Source organism: Budorcas taxicolor, chromosome 14, assembly GCF_023091745.1.
Source record: "Budorcas taxicolor isolate Tak-1 chromosome 14, Takin1.1, whole genome shotgun sequence".
Classification (NCBI taxonomy): Eukaryota; Metazoa; Chordata; class Mammalia; order Artiodactyla; family Bovidae; genus Budorcas; species Budorcas taxicolor.
The window spans coordinates 66,697,350-66,720,770 of record NC_068923.1 but is presented as its reverse complement, the minus strand read 5'-3'; the positions used below and the strand labels follow the sequence as shown (position 1 = coordinate 66,720,770).

General features: G+C 37.6%; 1 non-coding gene across 1 annotated transcript; it reads left to right on the top strand.

Moving 5' to 3' along the window:
* The first annotated feature begins 1,624 nt into the window (after positions 1–1,624).
* On the top strand, positions 1,625–1,696 carry TRNAY-AUA (transfer RNA tyrosine (anticodon AUA)). The gene has a single exon. It is a non-coding gene; the product is annotated as a tRNA-Tyr (tRNA).
* Positions 1,697–23,421: the final 21,725 nt, after the last annotated feature.

The following is a 23,421-nucleotide window of genomic DNA, read 5'->3' as shown; positions in this document are numbered from 1 at the left end:
TCGCTTCAGTCGTGTCCGACTCTATGTGACCCCATAGACGGCAGCCCACCAGGCTCCCCCATCCCTGGGATTCTCCAGGCAAGAACACTGGTGTGGGTTGCCATTTCCTTCTCCAATGCATGAAAGTGAAAAGTCAAAGTGAAGTCGCTCAGTCATGTCCGACTCCTAGTGACCCCATGGACTGCAGCCTACCAGGCTCATCCGTCCATGGGATTTTCTAGGCAAGAGTACTGGAGTGGGTCCCCGTGAAATTTCTAGGTAGAGAATTGTGAACTGAAGTCCTGAAGTTAGTTCAGAATGACTGGAAGAAATAGTTTGAAATTGGAAAGAAAGTGAAAGTTGCTCAGTCATGTCCAACTCTTTGCAACCCCATGGATTTTACAGTCCATGGAATTCTCCAGGCCAGAATACTGGAGTAGGTAGCTGTTCCATTCTCCAGGGGATCTTCCCAACCTAGGGATCAAACCCAGGTTTTCCACATGGCAGGCGGATTCTTTAGCAGCTGAGCCACAAGGGAAGCCCAAGAATACTGGAGTGGGTAGCCTATCCCTTCTCTAGTGGATCTTCCCAACCCAGGAAATGAACTGGGGTCTCCTGCATTGCAGGAGGATTCTTTACCAAGTGAGCTATGAGGAAAGCCCCAAAAGAGAATGGGAAAGCAATGAAGTTGCTCAGTTGTGTGTGACTTTTTGCAATTTTATGCACTGCAGTTTACCAGGCTCCTCCATCCATGGAATTTTCCAGGCAAGAGTACTGGAGTGGGTTGCAACTTCCTTCTCCAGGGGATCTTCCCAATCCCAGGATCGAACCTGGGTCTCCCACATAGCAGGCAGATGCTTTATCTTGTGAGCCACCAAGGAAGCCCCAAAATATGGAACACTTCACGGATTTGCACGTCATCCTGTATTGTTACAATTTTAGTTTATGTGCTACCGAAGTGAAAAGTAAACAAATGCAAGATCAGGCAGGTTCTTGGACCCACAGAGATTTTGAAAACCTGCAGAGTTAACAGCTCACATGATGAATGCCTGCCATAGCAAGTATAGCTGATAGGTGGACTGGAGGCAGTAGAAAGGCAATGAATGGTTTTAACAATAGAGTTACATAATCACATTTGTTATATAAACTGCTGACTTTGGAAATGAACAAGGCAAGACAAAAGCAAATATTTGAGTTGGGAGGATTTTATTCTAATCTAAATGAGACATGATGATAGCCATTTAGAAGCTAAAGTAGATAAGAATTTCACTGAGGCAGGTCTTATTTATTGTTATGCTCTTTTGTTAAACAATGTAGCAACTTTCAATAGCATTTTCTATTTCCTTATCTTTCTTCCTTACTTTGCTAAAACTCAGATTCCTCTTGTGGGTGTACTACATTCACATGCTCTGAGCATGTAGTTTATCTCCAAAGATCCTTTAGTTCATCAATGGGCCAAGCAGGGTACAGCTTTGATTAGTTTAACTCAGTTATGCAAGTGAGTACTGGGCAGAAGGCTGTATTCAGAAACATTACCATAGAAATCACAAGTCTTGGTGATATATTATGACTTCTAGAAGGCTCACAGAGGTAGGGTACTTTAACATGACATCAAGTTAGACATGACTATTGAAGATCAAAGACTTCCCTGGTGGCTCAGATGGTAAAACATCTGCCTATAATGCAGGAGACCCAGGTTCGATCCCTGGGTTGGGAAGATCTTCTGGAGAAGGAAATGACAACCCACTCCAGTACTCTTGCCTGGAAAATCTCAGGGACAGAGGAACGTGGTAGGCTACAGTCCATGGGGTTGCAAAGAGTCAGACACGACTGAGAGACTTCACTTCTTCACTGAAGATCAAAGGAGGTAAAATACGTGGTCCAGGTATGAAAGCAAGAGAGTCCCCAGTTATCATTAGTTTCAGTGATCTACTGGGGAAATTTGTGCTTCCAAGCTTTCAACCAGTATCTGTACTCAGTCGCTTCAATCGTGTCTGATCCTTCGTGACCTTATGAACTGTAGCCCACCAGGCTCCTCTGTCCATGGGATTCTCTAGTCAAGAATACTGGAGTGGGTTGCCATGCCTTACTCCAGGAAATCTTTCCAACCCAGGGATCAAACCCATGTCTCCTGCATCTCCTGCACTGCAGGCAGATTCTTTACTGCTGAGCCACTGGGGAAGGCCTAAACTTTCAACACTAGCCTCTATGAAGTTGGAGGATATGGTCCAAAATGATGAGGGGCCACTCTTTGCCAAGAGATAAAGTGAAAGTCACTCAGTCATGTCCAACTCTTTGCAACCCTTGTACTGCAGCCTGCCAGGCTCCTCTGTCCATAGAATTCTCCAGACAAGAATACTGGAGTGGGTTGCCATTCCCTTCTCCAGGAGATCTTCCTGACCCACCCCAGGGATTGAGCCTGGGTCTCCCATATTGCAGGCAAAGTCTTTACCACTGGAGCCACCAGGGAAGCCCAAGAGATAAAGTAAAGTTTAATCAACTGCCTACTACACCTTCTACCTGAACATTCTGAATGCCTGGTTTCCAGAGACTAGTAAGGGATAGCAAAACAATTATTCTGGCAGGGATATTCTATGCAGATTAACAGGAGACAGTGATACTTTTTTTTTTTTTTTTTTTAACACAATGGTAGCAGAGATGAGTGTTGGTGAGACCCTACTTTGCTAACACTTGCTGTTACCTTGCCAAATTATGAATGTCAATGATTGTGTGCAGCAGTCCCCTTGTCTATGAGAAGATTTTCACCACCAGGATACAGACCCTACAGAAATAAGCATTTAGCTCATAGTGCCAGATTAACAAAATCATGGAAATGAAAGTAAGAGTGAGGAAAATTAAGAATGTATGAATGGAAGAAAAGAAAGTGAGTACCAGTTGTAGCCCTGAGGTCAACTGCAGTGGTGGGGCCTATAGTTTATCTAACTAAATTCCTTCTTCTAAGCTTTCCATAGTAACAATGAAAGAACTGTTCCAAAAATATAGACAGAGAAGTCAATTTATACTATGTAAAGGATGAGCATGGAAACCATGGATGTATGTCACCCATATTTCCATTTAAGAGGGAAACTACTATAAGGAATGTAGTAAACTGATAGCAGCTTCCTGCTGCTGCACCACTGAAATCTGTCATTAATCCTCTTGCCACTATTTCCAGGATGCTGCCAGTCAACAACTGAATGAAATTACAAGAACTGGTTAATTCATACACATCATGGAACTTCTCTAATTGATAGTTTGTTTTTGAACTCATTAGGGGTCTTGTTAATATTCTTTCAGAGTCACACTGCAGTTTAAGCCTTTTTCTACTCAATTTGGTCTTCCCTTGTGGCTCAGCTGGTAAAGAATCCATCTGCAATGCAGGAGACCTGGGTTCAATTCCTGGGTTGGGAAGATCCCCTGGAGAAGGGAAAGGCTACCCACTTCAGTATTCTGGCCTGGAGAATTCCATGGACTGTATAGTCGATGGGGTTGCAAAGAGTCGGACACAACTGAGTGACTTTCACTTTCTACCCAATCCTTCTTCCTCACCCATTTCCCTTTAAATGTGTCAAATTTTACTATGATCTGGAAGTTTTCCTCAGATTCCTGCTGCCTTAAATGTAAACAGGCATTTCCCCTAACAAATCTCTTTTATTTCCTATTCCATCACAGCATCTGCTTCTTAAAGGACCTAAACTGCCATACAGAGGTACTAGGGCTCTTCATGATAGCCCTAAAACTCGAAGAATTGGATCAGGAACTTAAGAAAATCTCAAAAATGTATAGCTGATAGATAAAAAGAGATAGCCTTTTCTTTATAATACTCGTTGAGTAAGTTTATCCTTATTTAGGATTCAGCTAACCCAATTCCTCCATAAATTTGAAGTGATAAAGTGATACTGTATCAACAAATTGCTCATACAAGAAAATTAAAATAAAATAGTCAACATATTGCACGATTATTTCAGAATATTTTTCTTCTCAGATTTTTTTTGGGGGGTAGAATAATGGGGAATTTTCAGTTGGTAGTATAAAAACATATTAATATGGTCTTCCCCTGACACATCTTAACTGTCCAAGAAAAGAAAAGGCAATGGTATCTTTGGTGGAATGTGTAATTGGATTTCCCAAACCTGAATTTTTTATTAAACATTTATCTTTTTTTGTGTCATCAGAGTCACCATTTAATGTTTATGTAAGTATTCTAAAATGTTTTCTTCTTTTAAAATATTGATATTATAAATAGAAGAAGCACATCTGAGCAACATGCACACAGACACTATGAAAATGCAAATCAAAACCACAATAAGAGGCCATTATGTCCACCAGGTTGTCTGCAAGTACTGGAGACAAAAGTATTGGAGAGAATCTGGACAAATTGGAATACTCGCACATTACTGATGTGACTGTAAGATGGCGCAATAGTTTAGAAAATTGGTAATTCATCAAAACGTTAAGTATAGTCTACTCCTAAGAATATACTCAAATGAAAGGAAATCTGTCCACAAAAAACTTTTACACAAATGCTCACAGGAAAGTTATTCATAATAGGAAAAAGTGGAACCACTTAAATATTCATGTGATAAATGGATAAACAAAATATTATATACTCAAAAATGGGGTACCATTTGACAAATAACAACAATAGAATACCAATGCATGGTACAACATGAACTTTGAAAACATTATGTTGAATGAAAGCAGTCAGTCATGAAAGACCACACGTTACATGATTCAATTTATATAAAATGTCCAGAATAGAGAAATCTATATACAGACAATAATAGTCAACAAAACTGTGTATTTTGGGTAACAGGGAGAAGGGTTGAGGTAACATCGAATGACTGCTGATGAGTATAGAGTTTATTTTTGAGGTGATGAAAGAGTTTTATAATTAGAATGTGGCAATAGGTGCCCTTTCTGAATATATTTTTTAAAACATTGAGTGTACACTTTAAATGCGTAAATTATATGATATATGAATTATATATCAGTAAAACTAAAAACTCCGATAGGAGCATATAATTTGAATTAACACTTTTATGCCTACACGTGAGGTATGTTCTTTAGTCTTCTCTTTGAAAAGTCTTTAATATAAAATTATTTGCTGAATAATTTAGCATATTTCAACTTTTCTTTTATAGTTATTTTCAGCTTAAAATCTTTAAATCTGTCTCACTTGGAGTATTTTGACTAAATATCATTTTGATCTTTTGTTTAATTTTCTATTTTAAATTTCAATTGTGGGAGGATAATTTTTATTACAAAGAGTATAATTTAAATGTTCTTATTAAAAATGCATGTTTCTTATCCACTCTTAAAAAAAAAGTAGATGCTTTTTTATTATACTGCTGGGCTTATATTGCTCAACCACATACAATTTATCATTATCAAATCATTGTTTTATGTTTATCAAGTTCACCACAGTCTACTAGTGATTTTCAATTATTTCATTATCAAAACCAATGAATCAGGAATGTAAGTGATTATACTAAATATTTATTATGCACATTCTTGGACATAATACTCATTCACAAATTCTTTGTTTAAGAGAAGTAATCCATTCACACTTAAGTTATACATAGCAATTGGTGTGATTGTGAACAGGGTTGTTGCTAACTAAAGTTATGCCAATATGAGAATTTTAATAAACTTTAATAGAGCTTGAAAAAGGAATAAGAAAAACACATGTCAAATTCTCCAATTACAGTTGTATGTTTGTGTATTTATCAGTCAGTTCAGTTCAGTCACTCAGTTGTGTCCGATTATTTGTGGCCCAATGGACTACAGCACGCCAGGCCTCCCTGTCCATCAACAACTCCCAGAGTTTACCCAAACTCATGTCCACTGAGTCGGTGATGCCATCCAACCATCTCGTCCTCTGTTGTCCCCTTCTCTTCCTGCCCTCTATCTTTCCCAGCATCACGGTCTTTTCAAATGAGTCAGCTCTTTGCATCCGGTGGCCCAAGTATTGAAGTTTGAGCTTCAACATCAAGTCTTTCCAATGAAAGCCCAGGACTGATCTCCTTTAGGATGGACTGGTTGGATCTCCTTGCAGTCCAAGGGACTCTTAAGAGTCTTCTCCAACACCACAGTTCAAAAGCATCAATTCTTCAGCACTCAGCTTTCTTTAGTGTACAACTGTCACATTCATACATGACTACTGGAAAAACAATAGCCTGCAGTCACCATCTGCAGTGATTTTGGAGCCCAGAAAAAATAAAGTCAGCCACTGTTTACACTTGTTTCCCCATCTATTTGCCATGAAGTGATGGGACCGGATGCCATGATCTTTGTTTTCTGAGTGTTGAGCTTTAAGCCAACTTTTTCACTCTCCTCTTTCACTTTCATCAAGAGGCCCTTTAGTTCTTCACTTTCTGCCATAATGGTGGTGTCATCTGCATATCTGAGGTTATTGATCTTTCTCCTGGCAATCTTGATTCCAGCTTATGTTTCATACAGCCCAGTGTTTCTCATGATGTACTCTGCATATAAGTTAAATAAGCAGAGTGACAATTTATAGCCTTGATGTACTCCTTTTCCTATTTGGAACCAGGCTGTTGTTCCATGTCCAGTTCTAACTGTTGCTTCCTGACCTGCATACAGGTTTCTCAAGAGGCAGGTCAGGTGGTCTGGTATTCCCATCTCTTTCAGAATTTTCCACAGTTTATTGTGATCCACACAGTCAAAGGCTTTGGCATAGTCAATAAAGCAGAAGCAGATGTTTTTCTGGAACTCTCTTGCTTTTTGGATGATCCAGCAGATGTTGGCGATTTGATCTCTAGTTCCTCTGCCTTTTCTAAAACCAGCTTGAACATCTGGAAGTTCACGGTTTATATATTGCTGATGCCTGGTTTGGAGAATTTTGAGCATTATTTTGCTAGCATGTGAGATGAGGTCAATTGTATGGTAGTTTGAGCATTCTTTGGCATTGCCTTTCTTTGGAACTGGAATGAAAACTGACTTTTCCCAGTCCCATGGCCACTGCTGAGTTTTCCAAATTTGCTGGCATATTGAGTACAGCACTTTCACAGCATCATCTTTTAGGATCTGAAATAGCTCAACTGGAATTCCATCACCTCCTCTAGCTGTGCTTGTAGTGATGCTTCCTAAGGCCCACTTGACTTCACAGTCTAGGATGTCTGGATCTAGGTGAGTGATCACACCATCGTGATTATCTGCATCATATGATCTTTTTGGTATAGTTTGTCTGTGTATTCTTGCCTCCTCTTCTTAATATCTTCTGCTTCTGTTAGGTCTATACCATTTCTGTCCTTTATTGAGCCCATCTTTGCATGAAATATTCCCTTGTCATCTCTAATTTTCTTGAAGAGATCTCTAGTCTTTCCCATTCTATTATTTTCCTCTATTTCTTTGCATTGATCACTGAAGAAGGCTTTCTTATCTCTCCTTGCTATTCTTTGGAATTCTGCATTCAAATGGGTCTATCTTTCCTTTTCTCCTTTCCTTTTTACTTCTCTTTTTTTCACAGCTATTTGTAAGGCCTCCTCAGACAGCCATTTTGCTTTTTTGCATTTCTTTTTCTTGGGGATGATCTCACTCCCTGTCTCCTGTACAAACCTTGGTCCATAATTCATCAGGTACTCTGTCTATCAGATGTAGTCCCTTAAATCTATTTCTCACTTTCACTGTATAATCATAAGATATTGATTCATCCTTCTATCTAATTAGGTTTTGTGTCATGTATTTAGGGTCTCATGTTTGGTGAATATGCAATTAAAACCTTTATGGCTTTTCAGTGAGTTGATCATTGTATTAGTGTATATTGACTGCTTCTGCTTCTAGCAATTTTATTTGTTCTGAGGTCTACTTCTCTGCATGTGTTTCCTTAATATTTGTATGGTATATCTTTTTCCACCAGTTTGCTTTGAATCTACCTTTGTTATTAAATTTGAAGCGAGTCACATGTACATGGCATTTGGTCATATTTTTTCCTCCATTCTATTTAAGGCAATTGTTGATAATATCAGCTCTTAAACCTGTCATTTTATTTGTCTTCTCCTAGTTTCCTCTGATTGTTTTTCTTCTGTTCCTTTTGTCTTCCCAAGTTACTTAACAGTTCTTGTATTTTTGAATATATCTTTGCATATTTTGCTTATTGATTGTTCTGGATATTGTAATAGATATATTTATTAGCAGTCTACTGACAAAAACATTTTGAGTAAAGTGTGAAAGCTTTGCTTCCTCCCCTTTTCTGTCTCTACCTTTCATTAATCCTCAGTACTATTTAGGGGAAGTCTTAACCCTCTATCCCCTGATTGTCCAGGTTGACACCTGCCCCATGGTCAAATCAAATGATACTACAGTTTCAGCAGACTAACACTCTGAGAAATTGCTGTTTTTTTTTTTCCCCTACAAATGTAAAGATATAAAATTTCCAAGAGATTCCAACTACTTTTGACTCAAGAAATATAGTAAGGAAGTGACTAAAATTGTAGAAACAGCAGCTGAAGTAATCCCTCATTCCCCTAGAGAGCCCATTACAACAGTATCACTTTCAGATGGTACTAATATTGCTCAGATAAGTTGTAATAGTATCATAGTTGAATAGGAAAGAAAAGGAAGTAATGAAGTAGTCCCATTAATGTAACTGCTTATCTCAATAAAATAAGATTTATAGCTTCACAAGTCTATCTCTGCATAAATATTATTCATTTACAAGAAATTAATATTATGAAATAATTATCCTCTGCTAAGTCACTTCAGTCGTGTTCGACTCTGTGCGCCCCCACAGATGGCAGCCCACAAGGCTCCCCCGTCCTTGGGATTCTCCAGGCAAGAACACTGGAGTGGGTTGCCATTTCCTTCTCCAATGCATGAAAGTGCAAAGTGAAAGTGAAGTCGCTCAGTCGTGTCCGACCGTTAGCGACCCCATGGATTGCAGCCTTCCAGGCTCCTCCATCCATGGGATTTTCCAGGCAAGAGTACTGGAGTGCAGTGCCATTGCGTTCTCCAATTATCCTCTAAATGACTTTAATGACTGCTATATTTAGCAAGGTATCTTTCATTAAGCAGAAAAAAGTTAAGCTGAATTAATGGTTTAAAGATTGCTTATTTTTTGTTTTATTTTAGTTTTTACTATAGTTTTATGCCTTATCTGGGGCTTCCCAGGTAGCACTAGTGTAAGGATCCTGTCTACCAATGCAGGATACGTAAGAGACATCGGTTCAATTCATGGGTCAAGAAGATCTCCTAGAGGAAGGCAAGGCAACTCACTCCAGTACTCTTGCATGGAGAATGTCATGGACAGAGGAGCCTGGTGGGCTACAGTCCATGAGGTCACACAGTCAGACATGACTGAAATGACTTAGCACACACACACACATACTCTTCTCTAGGGTCCTGGGTTTTAGTCAAACCATGCACTGCATTACTTAGGGAGAAGGCAACGGCAACCCACTCTAGTACTCTTGCCTGGAAAATCCCATGGACAGAGGAGCCTGGAAGGCTGCAGTCCATGGGGCTATGAAGAGTAAGACACTTACTGAGTGACTTCACTTTCACTTCTCACTTTCATGCATTGGAGAAGGAAATGGCAACCCACTCTAGTGTTCTTGCCTGGAGAATCCCAGGGACGGTGGAGCCTGGTGGGCTGCCATCTGTGGGGTCACACAGAGTCGGACACGACTGAAGCGACTTAGCAGCAGCAGCAGCAGCAGCAGCAGCAGCAGCACTAACTTAGAGCTTATTATCATTCATTCTCCTCTAAACCCTGCTAAGGCTTTGTTTATTAAACTAAATATATGCACTTAAAAAAAAAATTCCAATCATATTTCTTCAGAGAAAGCTTAATTCATGAAAGAAAAATTCACCCTACTATTCCAGAGACCTACTGCAGAAACTCTACCTCTATATTTCTTTTCTGATTCTTAGGTGAAGGGTAATTTGACAAACCATTTGTAAATCACTAAATGAACTGGAAAAACACATCTCCTTCTAAAAGACATCATTCATACATACATTTATCATTCATTCAGTAAAAATGTATGAATGGCTACTCTACACCAGAGGCTTTTCTCTGTGCTTGTGCCATGCTCAGTTGTGTCTAACTCTTTTCAACCCCGTGGACTGTAGCTTGCCAGGCTCCTCTGTCCAGGGAAATTTCCAGGCAAGAATACTGGAGCAGGTTGCCATTTCCTACTCCAGGGGATCGTCCCAACTCAGGGACCAAACACATCTCTTGCATTTCCTGCAGGTAGATTCTTTACCAGTGTCACCTGGGAAGCCCTTTTCTCTGTGCTTGGGATTCCTCAATGAGTAAAACATCAAAGAAAATCCCTCTCTTTATGATACTTAACCCTACTGAAAGGGACAGACATGAAACAGTAAATACATCTATAAAATAAATTGTATTTATAACAATTTAGTATGATAATGAGAGCCACAGAAAATAATTGAAATGTTGGAGACTTGCTAAGATTGAATATTAATTATGCCTCACTAAGAAGGTAACACATGAACAATGATTTAAAAGAGGTGAAGTTATAACCTTAGTTGATATGTAGGAAAATAATATTGTAGGCAAAGAATACAGCAAAATCCTTAGTTTTATTGTGTTGTTTGTATCTTTAGAAATTTAAGAGTCCAGAGCAGCTGAAACATTGAGCAAAATGGTGTATGGGACAACCCAGAGGGATGGAATGGGGAGGGAGGTGGGAGGCAGGTTCTGGACGGGGGGACACATGTACACCTGTGGCTAATTCATGTCAATGTATGGCAAAAACCACCACAGTATTATAAAGTAATTAGCCTCCAATTAAAATAAGTTAATTAAATTTAAAAAAATGACCCTTGAGACTTCTCTGGTGATCCAGCGGTTAAGATGCCACTTTCTGAAGCAGAGTTAGCTCTTGAGTTGGTAGACTCACTAAAGTGATTTGCCCTCTCCAATTGTTTGGGTATCACTGAATGCAAAGAAATAGAGGAAAACAACAGAATGGGAAAGACTAGAGATCTCTTCAAGAAACTTAAAGATACCAAGGGAATATTTCATGCAAAGATGGGATCAATAAAGGACAGAAATGGTATGGACCTAACAGAAGCAGAAGATATTAAGAAGAGGTGGCAAGAATACACGGAAGAACTGTACAAAAAAGATCTTCACGACGCAGATAATCATGATGAGGTGATCACTAATCTAGAGCCAGACATTTTGGAATGTGAAGTCAAGTGGGCCTTAGAAAGCATCACTACGAACAAAGCTAGTGGAGGTGATGGAATTCCAGTTGAGCTGTTTCAAATCCTGAAAGATGATGCTGTGAAAGTGCTGCACTCAATATGCCAGCACATTTGGAAAACTCAGCAGTGGCCACAGGAATGGAAAGCGTCAGTTTTCATTCCAATTCCAAAGAAAGTCAATGCAAAAGAATGCTCAAACTACCGCACAATTGCACTCATTTCACACGCTAGTAAAGTAATGCTCAAAATTCTCCAAGCCAGGCTTCAGCAATAGGTGAACCGTGAACTCCCTGATGTTCAAGCTGGTTTTAGAAAAGGCAGAGAAACCAGAGATCAAATTGCCAACATCTGCTGGATCATGGAAAAAGCAAGAAAGTTCCAGAAAAACATCTACTTCTGCTTTATTGACTATGCCAAAGCCTTTGACTGGGTGGATCACAGTAAACGGCAGAAAATTCTGAAAGAGATGGGAATACCAGACCACCTGACCTGCCTCTTGAGAAATCTGTATGCAGGTAAGGAAGCAACAGTTAGAACTGGACACGGAACAACAGACTGGTTCCAAATAGGAAAAGGAGTACGTCAAGGCTGTATATTGTCACCCTGCTTATTCAACCTATATGCAGAGTACACCATGAGAAACGCTGGCCTGGAAGAAGCACAAGCTGGAATCAAGATTGCCGGGAGAAATATCAGTAACCTCAGATATGCAGATGACACCATCCTTATGGCAGAAAGTGAAGAGGAACAAAAAAGCCTCTTGAAAGTCAAAGAGGAGAGCGAAAAAGTTGGCTTAAAGCTCAACATTCAGAAAACGAAGATCATGGCATCTGGTCCCATCACTTCATGGGAAATAGATGGGGAAACAGTGGAAACAGTGTCAGACTTTATTTTTTCGGGCTCAAAAATCACTGCAGATGGTGACTGCTGCCATGAAATTAAAAGACGCTTACTCCTTGGAAGAAAAGTTATGACCAACCTAGATAGTATATTCAAAAGCAGAGATATTACTTTGCCGACTAAGGTCCATCTAGTCAAGGCTACGGTTTTTCCTGTGGTCATGTATGGATGTGAGAGTTGGACTGTGAAGAAGGCTGAGTGCCGAAGAATTGATGCTTTTGAACTGTGGTGTTGGAGAAGACTCTTGAGAGCTCCTTGGACTGCAAGATCCAACCAGTCCATTCTGAAGGAGATCAACCCTGGGATTTCTTTGGAAGGAATGATGCCAAAGATGAAGCTCCAGTACTTTGGCCACCTCATGCAAAGAGTTGACTCATTGGAAAAGACTCTGATGCTGGGAGGGATTTGGGGCAGGAGGAGAAGGGGACGACTGAGGATGAGATGGCTGGATGGCATCACTGGCTTGATGGACGTGAGTCTGAGTGAACTCCGGGAGATGGTGATGGACAGGGAGGCCTGGCATGCTGCGATTCATGGGGTCGCAAAGAGTCGGACCTGACTGAGCGACTGAACTGTACTGAACTGAATCCTTTAAGGACTTGAATGTAACAAAAAGGTAGAGGGAGGAAGAACTCCTTCCTCTGCCTTTTGCTGAGATGGGCCAGTGTTCTTCTGCTCTTGGTGTCTTGGTTCTCAGGGCTTAGGACCTGAACTGGAATGTATTCCATCAGATCTCATGCTTCTCAGACCTTTAGACTCCTACTGAATCACGCCACCATCTCCTAGGTCTCCAGCAGACACCAGATGATGGGACTTCTCAGCTTCCATAATTTTCTAAGACAATTTAAACAATTCCTTATAATAAATATCTTCACACACATTTAATTGGTTCTGTTTCCCTACAGAACCCTCACTAGTACAGGGGCATATCATTACTGGGTCTTGACGACCATTATTTGCTTCTATTCTAATTGAAATAGGAGACACAGTGGGATTTTGGGCATAGAATGACATAATTTAAATTTACAATAGTCATCCTTGCTTTTTAAGAATGGACTATTAGGAAACAAAGGAAAAAAAAAAAATAGAAAGACCTGTTGGGAGTTTATTGAAGTAAACTGCAATTATCTAACAGAGAGAATTGCATGTGAGAGGTGGATGTTGGTGGTGGAGTACACAAGATGATAGTTTGGATACACGACAAAGGTAGAACTATTAGCATTTTTTTTATAAACCACTTGTCAAGTGTTAGAAAAAGAGATGAGTCAAGGTAACACCAGGTATCTTGGTCTGAAGAACTGGAGGGAGTGAATTAACCCCTCATAGAGAAGGGAAGGCAAATGAAAAATATTTTTCTAAAAGATTCCTAAAAGATCAGGAATACCATAGCTCATGCTGATATACAGAATGGGCTCCTTTTTAATATGCAAGCTGCATGTGTACTTAGAGGGAGAAAAAATATTAATGCCTGAAAATTCCTCCCCTATCACTGTTTTAGGAAGCCATTTCACTCTTTGGCTATCTATGCTTCCATGGCTTATGGGGAAAATTCAAAAATTAATTTGACTGAACTTCTCAATATTGTGGATTGGACTAAAGTAACTCAAAAGTTTAGATGACCTCCCTACTTTTCTAGATAGATCACCTTATAATTTCTACAGAGTACTGGAAGTGGTTATAACTTTTCTGACAGGGTCTTAATTTTTTAAGTGAACAGTATCTGCTAAAAAGAACATTCAAAAGAATATCATCTTTACACAGGAGACTGGAAGCAATGGTTGACCACTAACTGCTATCTGATATTACATTTTCTTGGGCAGCACTTGCCAAATTTCACAGCATCCATCCATATGAAATGATGCTACAGGAACTCCTAACTGCAATAAATTACAGAAAATGTAGGGGAATCTATATAGAACTTGGAAACTTAATAACAGTTTTTTCCCATACCATATGACTATAATAAATGTGAAGCATTTAAATAGCTATTAAAATAAAATTTATGCATGTCCAAATAAAACCTTTTGAAATTTATATTTGTTTCCATTAAATTTTTTATATCAATTATTACATTTGAATTAGATTCACACAATTATTTTTCTAGACTTTTTGTTAATAGTCTCCTGAATACCTTGAGAATCATCCTTGATGAGAGACATTTTTTGTCTCATAATAGGTTATAAAAGGTTTAAAGCTGTTTTACAGCCATTCTGTGTGATATAATTTATATTTAAGGACTTAACAGTTCATTCCTTCTTTCATTGGCAATTATGTTATCAGTGTTTCTTGTAATAATTATAAAAGTTATAATATGAAACATTTAAAAACAATAGTGAAGCTCTAAGTTTCAGATACATACACTTTAGTCAGAATACCATGTAACAATTTGGCAAATGGAGAGAAACAGCTGGTATAAATGGCTACAGTATATAACTGCTGCTTGCAATTCACCTACCAGATGTCTAGCCTAGCCCCATTGCTTCCAAATCCAGCATCTTGGCTAGTGTATTATGTTCTTTGGGAACTTGCAATAAAACCCCCTACAGCAATGAAGTCAGTCTTTGGTCCACTCTGGGCTGTGGCACACTCTCCAGCTGTTTGCCAAGGCAGATGTTCAAGTGGCTACATTTTGTATTTAAAAGTCAGGTACGGAGCATAAGACATTGTTTATCATTCTTGCTGTCTGGCTACTCTTTACCTTTGTTGTTCAGGTAACCAATCAAGTGGCTGCACACAATGCTGGTAGAGGCTAGTAGCAAAGAATCTAGGAGCTTCGGAAACTCTAGGTTCTGTTCAGATGCTACACATACACACACACATTATCAAAGTCTCTCCACATCTGTAAACGATTTGTTAATCAGTAGTGTGGCACAGCACAAAATGAGATTTCAGTTAGAGACTAAACACATGTGCATTTCTGAAATTGTTGTCTCATTTCCCTTACATACAAAATCTTACTGTGGCTTTAAAAGAATCAAATGTAGTATATATACCAGGTAAGAGTAGCATTTTAAAATCTGGTAATACCTGTAATAAATACTAAAGCATGAGCTGAGAGAAAACACACACACACACACACACATTGTAGAAATTTAATGAATGCATGTATATATCTATATTTAAACACAAAATTATAGTTCACAGAAAAAATTAAGTGACCATCATAATTTTATTGATTATAATGTTGTAAGTACTTTTAATGTGTATGTTTGAATAAAATTTGATACATATATATATACTCCTATGAAACCAACACCACCAACCAATCAAAGATACATAAAAGGAATATTGGCAAGGATTTCGAGTAACTGAAACTCTAATGCACTGCAGTGAGGATTTTGAGTGGCACAATCACTTTGGAAAACTATTTGGTGAATCTTAAAATACTAATATTATGCAAAAACTAAATTATAAAACCTAGCCACTAAACTCCTTGATATTTACCCAAGATAAATGAAAGCATACGCCCATTTAAAAAAATACTTGTTTGCAATGGTTATACAAGATTCAATTGGAATAATCCAAAACTGGATACAAACCAAAGGTCAATCAATAGGTAAAGGACTAAATAATGGTAAAATGATCAAAATGAAAACATAGCAATAAAAAGGAGTAAACTAGTGACACATACAGCCACACGAATATATCACATAACAAGTATGCTGAGTGAAATAAACCAGATTAAAAAAATACTGTATTAATATTTTTAATAAAATTCCTAAAAATACAGCCTAATCGCTAGTGATAGAAAGCAGAACAATATATCTCTGGGACAGGAGAACAAAAAAGGTAGAGGATATTTAAGGAACATGAAGAAATTTTTAGGTGACTTTATGTGTATTTGCTTGATTATGGTGAGAGTTTTATGGATTTATACATATGCCACAACTTGTTAAGATATACACTTCAAATATATCATATTTTCTTGTGTCAATAAACCTTTAAAAAGTATGAAAGTATGGTCTGGAAGAAAAAATAAAAAAATTTTTTTCAGTAATGCCAAAGGAGAATAATGATGATGGGAATATCCCATGAAAACAAAGGTAAAAACTGGAGGAAAAAGTTAGACATTGGAAAGTGTCCAAAACACAACAGAAGCTTGATAACAGCTTAATTTTGAAAAACAAATGTAACTGGATAGGGCATTTATTGAATGCTTGTGGTTTACCTGCTTGAGAGTAACACTCAACTGTTTACAAGGTCAACAGAAACAGTGGTGGGATAAGCTACAGTCTTACATATTAAAGGCAGCAGATTAGAATTCTGCATTTGGAAGTAGTATGAAAAGCTATGCAGAAACCCTGGCTGGGAGATAATCCAAGAAAGTGTGAAAATAAAATTAGAGTATCTGTCATTGCTTTTCAGTCACTAGGTCATGTCCCAGTCATTGTGACCCTATGGATAGCAGCACACCAGGCTTCTCTATCCTTCAATATCACCCAGAGTTTGCGCAAACACATGTTCATTGAGTAATGATGTCCTTTGCTGCAACCCTTTCCTTTTACCTTCAATCATTCCCAGAATCAGAGTCATTTCCATTGAGCTGGCTATTCCCATCAGGTGACAAAAGTACTGAAGCTTTAGCTTCAGCATCCGTCATCCCGTTGCATATCTAGGAATTATTTCCTTTACGACTGACTGGTTTGATCTCCTTGCAGTCCAAGGGACTCTGAAGAGTCTTTTCCAGCACCACAGTTCAAAAGCATCAATTCTTTAGCACTCAGCCTTCTTCATGGTCCAACTCTCATATCTGTACATGACTACTGAAAAGAACCATAGCTTTGACTATATAGACATTTGTCAGCAAAGTGATTTCTCTGCTCTTTAATATGTTGTCTACGTTGGTCATAGTTTTTCTTCCAAAAAGCAAGTGTCTTTTAATCTCATGGCTTCAGTCACCATCTGCAACGATTTTTGAGCCCCCAAAATAAACTCTCTTACTGTTTCCATTGTTTCCCATCTATTTGCTATGAGATAAGGGACCAGATGCCATGATTTATTTTTCTGAATGTGGAATTTTAAGCCAACTTTTCACTCTCTTTCACTTTCATCAAGAGGCTCTTTAGTTCTTCTTCACTTTCTGCCATGAGGGTGGTGTCATCTGCATATCTGAGGTTATTAATATTTCTCTCAGCAATCTTTTTTCCAGCTTGTGTTTCATCCAGCTCAGCAATTTGCATAATGTATACTGCATATAAGTTAAATAAGCAGGGTGACAATATACAGCCTTGACGTACTCCTTTTCCTGATTTGGAACCAGTCTGCTGTTCTCTGTTCGGTTTTAACTGTTGCTTCCTGACTTGCATACAGATTTCTCAGGAGGCAGGTAAGGTAGTATAGTATTCCCATCTCTTTAAGGATTTTCCACCGTTTGTTGTGATCCACACAATCGAAGGCTTTGGCATAGTCAATAAAGCAGAAGCAGATGTTTTTCTGGAACTCTCTTGCTTTTTCGATGATCCAACAGATGCTGTCAATTTGCTCTCTGGTTCCTCTGACTTTTCTAAATCCCACTTGAACATCTGGAAATTCACTGTTCACATACTGTTGAAGCCTGGCTTGGAGAATTTTGAGCATTACTTTACTAGCGTGTGAAATGAGTGCAATTGTGCGGTAGTTTGAGCATTCTTTACTAATGCCTGTCTTTGGGATTGGAATGAAAACTGACCTTTTCCAGTCCTGTGGCCACTGCTGAGTTTTCCAAATTTGCTGGCATATTGAAAAAAGCACTTGCACAGCATCATCTTTCAGGATTTGAAACAGCTCAGCTGGAATTCCATCACTTCCACTAGGTTTGTTTGTAGTGATGCCTCCTAAGTCCCACTTGACTGTATTCCAGGATGTCTGGCTCTAGGTGAGTGATCACATCATTGTGGTTATCTGGGTCATGAAGATCTTTTTTGTATAGTTCTTCTGTGTATTCTTGCCACCTCTTCTTAATATCTTCTGCTTGATAGGTCCATACCATTTCTGTCCTTTATTATGTCCATCTTTGCATGAAATGTTCCCTTGGTATCTCTAATTTTCTTGAAGAGATTTCTAGTCTTTCTCATTCTATCGTTTTCCTCGATTTTTCTGCATTGATCACTGAGGAAGCCTTTCTTATCTCTCCTTGCTGTTCTTTGGAACTCTGTATTCAGATGGGTATATCTTTCCTTTTTTCCTTTGCCTTTAGATTCTCTTCCTTTCTCAGCTATTTGTAAGACCGCCTCAGACAAACATTTTGCCTTTTTGTATTTCTTTTTCTTGGGGATGGTCTTGATCACTGCCTACAATATCACAAACCTCCGTCCATAGTTCTTCAGGCACTTTATCAGATCTAATCCCTTGAATTTATCTGTCATTGCCACGGACTATATATAGCCTATGAGATGAATGCAATTGTGTGGTAGTTGGAACATTCTTTGGCATTATTAGAAATTACAATATCTGAAGAATAGAAAGAAAAAGGGTAATACTATATACAGTGAATTAGGTAATATTTCTTTCTCATTTTCTGGAAAGCTATATAGAACTGATATTATCTTGTCTTATAATATTTGTAAGATTTCACTAGTGAAGCCATCTGGGCCTGACAGTTTGTGTGTATGTTTTTAAGATAGCATCTGTGTGTACATGCATTTATATTAAGATTTTTTAATGAAAGACTTCAATTTTTCAATATATATAAAGCTCTTCAGTTCTCTATTTTTTTCTTGAGTAAACCGATATTTTATGTCTTTCAAGGAATTTATTCATTTGTCTAAGATAGCAATTTTCTTAAATTTGTTGGCATGAAGTCTTATATAATAGTCCTTTATAATTCTTGATGTCTATACAACCTATATGGATGTTTTGTCTTTCATTATTAATATTGGTCATCTCTTTCCTCCCTCTCCCTCTTGTTTGCTCTCTCCTCTCTTGTCAATGTAGCTAAAGCTTTATCAATTTTATTTTTATATTCAAAGCATCAATATTTGGATCGATGAATCCATCTACATTATTTTTTACAATGTTATTGATTCCTGCTCTTTATCATCTTCTTCCTTCTGCTTGCTTTGAGTTTAATTTGCTTTTTGTTGTATCAAGAACACTAGGACTTTGATGTCAGCCCCATCCTTCCTTTTTGAATATAAGCATTTAATGCTGAAAATGTTCCTCTAAGCACTGCTTTAGGTTATTTCACAAATTTTGATATATTTAAAAACTTTTATTTAATTACAATATTTAAATTCAATATTTTAGTACATAGTATATTTTAAAAGAGCTACATGATAACTTTCTGAGATAAACACGATATTTTATATTTTGATTGAGATGACACTATTAAAACTCACTAAATACTATACATTAGATCTGTGCATTGCATTGTACATAAAGGTTATATTGATTATAAAAATGAAAATATATGAAATTGACAGGAAAACTGAAGGGAATGAAGAGCTTTATCCTGTAGAATAAAGAGTGGAAGAAATATAGTGTCTATTTTAGAATCCTAAAGAAGACCATTATTTAAGTGACAGATAAAGGAATTACAGCCCATAAAAGAGACAACAGAGAATTATTACACACAAATGTATAAGAACTAGGAGCATGTAGGGCCATAGATATCATGGAGTAGAAGTATAGAATGAGTATGTGACATTCTGTAATCTGGCAGTGATATTACATAGGAAAAGCTGATACTTGCTGATCCCACATTCCATTCCACAGACATTGTGGCTGCTGTTAAATGGGAATTATTCCAGAGAAAAATCCAGAGATAAATACAAGAAATGGAAGTGAATCAATAGAGAATTCTACTTATGGTACAATCTCTAGAAATATGTGTTAGTGATGTGGGATTACAAAACCCTTGCAGGATGGTGGTTGAGAATGATGACACTTGAATATGTGCATGAGTTAAGTAAGCAAAGTACATGAGCAAAATGTATAGAAACATAGAAAATAGAGAAGGCAAATGACTGAGGAACAAAGACGTGGCGAAGGTGTGAAAATGTTATCCAGGGTGTAGGTGAATGATCCTTCTTTCAACAATGAGATACACCATCCTCTTAAACTGAAGAAAATTGTAGAAAAATGGAGAGTCAATATTCTCAATGAAGCAGAAAGTGGGATTTAATAGAAGAGTTTTGAAAGTTTGTTTAGTAGTACAGAGGCAGGCAAATAATTTATATACTATTGAAGACCAAAAATGAAGTATATTTCCATAACACAATCTTGTTTTCTCAAAGATGATGCTAATTACATTAATAGTAACCACTCATAAACTGCCTACTGTATATCATGTGCTATTTGAAATTTACTGTATGAAAAAAATTGAACTCTCACAAAAATCTCATAAGGTAAGCAGTATTATAAAGCTTTACAGACAGAAACTAAACTGTGATGCAAAAAGGAAAAGTAATTTGCTAAGTCTCATTGTTGATAAGTGACAAGGTTGGCTTTGAACCCAGGTGCTTTGATTCAGGGTCTCTACACAACCACTGAATCATACTGCTCTCCTGTAAACAAAAACAAATTTCTTTCCTTAAAAATATTATTTACTAAACTAAAAATAGTGACTACTTTTCAAGGTACAATATAAGGAACTGTAGTTAAGGCTGATTTTAATACATGGTGACATTTTTTGTTGTTTGCGTGTGTGTGTGCTAAGTCACTTCAGTGATGTCCAACTCTTTGTGACCTCATGGACTGTAGCCTCCAGGCTTCTCTGTCCATGGGATTCACCAGGCAAGAATACTGGAGTGGGTTGTCATGCCCTCTTCCAGAGGATCTTCCCTACCCAGGAATTGAACCAGCATCTCTTGCAGCTCCTGCACTACAGGAGGATTCTTTACCACTGAGCCACCAGGGAAGCCCTTTTGTTGTTACTTGATTTAATATCTAAGGCTATATTCTGTTTACCATAAATCTGATTTGATGAGTAATAGCTACAAAGAAACTGAGGTTTATTTGTAATAATAGAAATGTGATCTAGGAATGACCTTAGAATACTAATACCGTATTCTCCTATGAACTTGGTAGTATAATTTATATAAAAATAATAAAAAGACACAAGTATCTTTGGCAAAAATACTGCCAATTAGTGTTTAATAGAAAGACATTATCTAAAATGAAAAAACATTATGTGCTTTGTAAGCATTAATTCTGAGCAAGCTAGTTCTAAGTTTTGTTAACAATAGACGAGCTTTCTTTAGGGTTGATCTGTATGTTTCTAAAAGTACAAAATAAAGATATAAATTGTACTTTCTTGTATATTTTTTATCTTTTCTATATTATTTAATGGTTTTCTTTATGTTTCTTATCACCACAAATATCAACCCTGGAGGGAGGAATCTGTGAAGGTCTGGAGGACCTGTTAGACAAATCTGCCTTATAATAGACTGCTTCCCACAGAGACTAAACTTGAGAAATGCTAAATGATAAAAATGTATTTTAAAGCTTTCACAAAAGTGAGCATCTCTTCCCATCAAGCCAATTTTCTTACAAAATATATTTTAACAAATAGCATGATAGGTTGCCAATAATAATGACTATTTTATTTAAAGAACAGTAACAGATCAACACCGTTAGTTTCCTTGCTCAACAGAAGGGAAGTGCAGAGGATGTGTTGGTTATAACTATTTTTACTCTCTAGTTTCCTTCTCCATATTTCTTATATTGCATAATATAGGGATGATCATGACAAGTCAGCTACCTACTTCTTCATGATAGCCTTCTCTTTTATATTTTTAAGCTTCTTGAGTAGTCAGGCTATACTTTTTTCATTCTGATGTATAGTTTTCACTCTCCCCTACCCAAATGGACATAAATGAATTGATTATAGTATACACCATCTCAGAATCCCTTTCTTCTTCTGTACCTTTTGGAGTTTAGGAATCCCAGATTATCCAGGAGTAACAGGACTAAGAGGACTGTCAGGACTTACACCCATATGTCCAACTTCAGCAATATCTACTTTTGCTATGAAGCACAATGAATCTAGTTTCTTCCTAGCCTGCTGTCTTCAAGGAAGCCCACGTTAGAGTTAGTGAAGAAAACTGTTTTCTCTTCACTTTAAATGAGTGAAGGATCCTCAAGAGACCTACTTAAACTGCTTGTTCTGCATCTCATGAGTGTGAGTTTCACAGGAATGGGGGGCAGATATTCTGCCTATTTCTCAAAAATAATCTAAAAGTAAGAAGATGGCTTTTGCTGTTAGAAAAAAAGAGCTACAACAGAGAAGGGCTGCATTTGTAATTATGATAGGGCAGGATTAAATGTTCTAAATGAACTGTATGTAAGCCCTTGCTGAATGGAGCTATTAATAGTTTTGCCTGGAATCCTGTTGAGTCCTTCCTCAGGTGGTCTAACTAGAGGGAGTTTTGGACGTCCCCCCTCCCGACCCCCGCCACCGCCGCCACCCCCGAATGCATGAAGCAACAAAAGCCCAAAGGCTAAGGTGAAGTCAAACCAGACAGCTTGAGAAGAAATCAGCTTTGTAGGAAAATGCAGGTGTAGGACTTAAATAGGAAATCTTTAACTGATGTACAAAACTAGCCCATGAAAAGAAAGCCCAAATTAGCATATTCAACAATAAAGGTTACCAAAACTAGATTTTAACTAGGTTAAACTTCAATCAGATCTTTTCCATCTATTACCTCTCCTTCATTATCCTAGGGTGTGAAAAAGCTTAAAGCAGTATACAGAGGAAAAGTGGACTATAAAATGTAGAATGGAAACCAAGATAAGCAGGTTCCCTTTAACTTATGCCACTGAAGATTTTCAAACTGAAGTCACCCTAAATTATTGCAATGGGGAGATTTTATTGGAAAACGTGGATACTTTGATATAATTAATATCATACTGGGATATAACTATTTTGTATTACCTGAAAAAATAAAAATTATTAAAGTGTGAAGAGTACCTACTCAAGATTTTGAATGAGACAGTCAAGGATTCACTAACAGAACAAATCTGAAGGAGACTTGAGAGAAAAATGCTGATTTTCTGTTTATACCTATGGAGTCCAACTATTTCAATGATATGGTTACAATTACATTACGCAGTTAAATTATTTCAAATGTACAGACAGACACTAGAAGTTCACATTTATTGCAAACTTATGTTTGTAAGACACTTCACACTTGGTCTATTTTCCTGGACATGTCTTGGTCAAATATTCTACTGCTCATGAGGTAACTTGTCCTTTTAATTTCTAAGGTTATGGGCAGGATGCTATCCAAATATAGCTTTTATTAATATTATTTTTTATATATCTGGAACATTATTGTGATTAGTGAGATTCCTCTGATTTAAGTAAGCATACTATAAAATATCAAGCATGCAATGATTGTCCATACCACACTTCCCAAGTGAAAG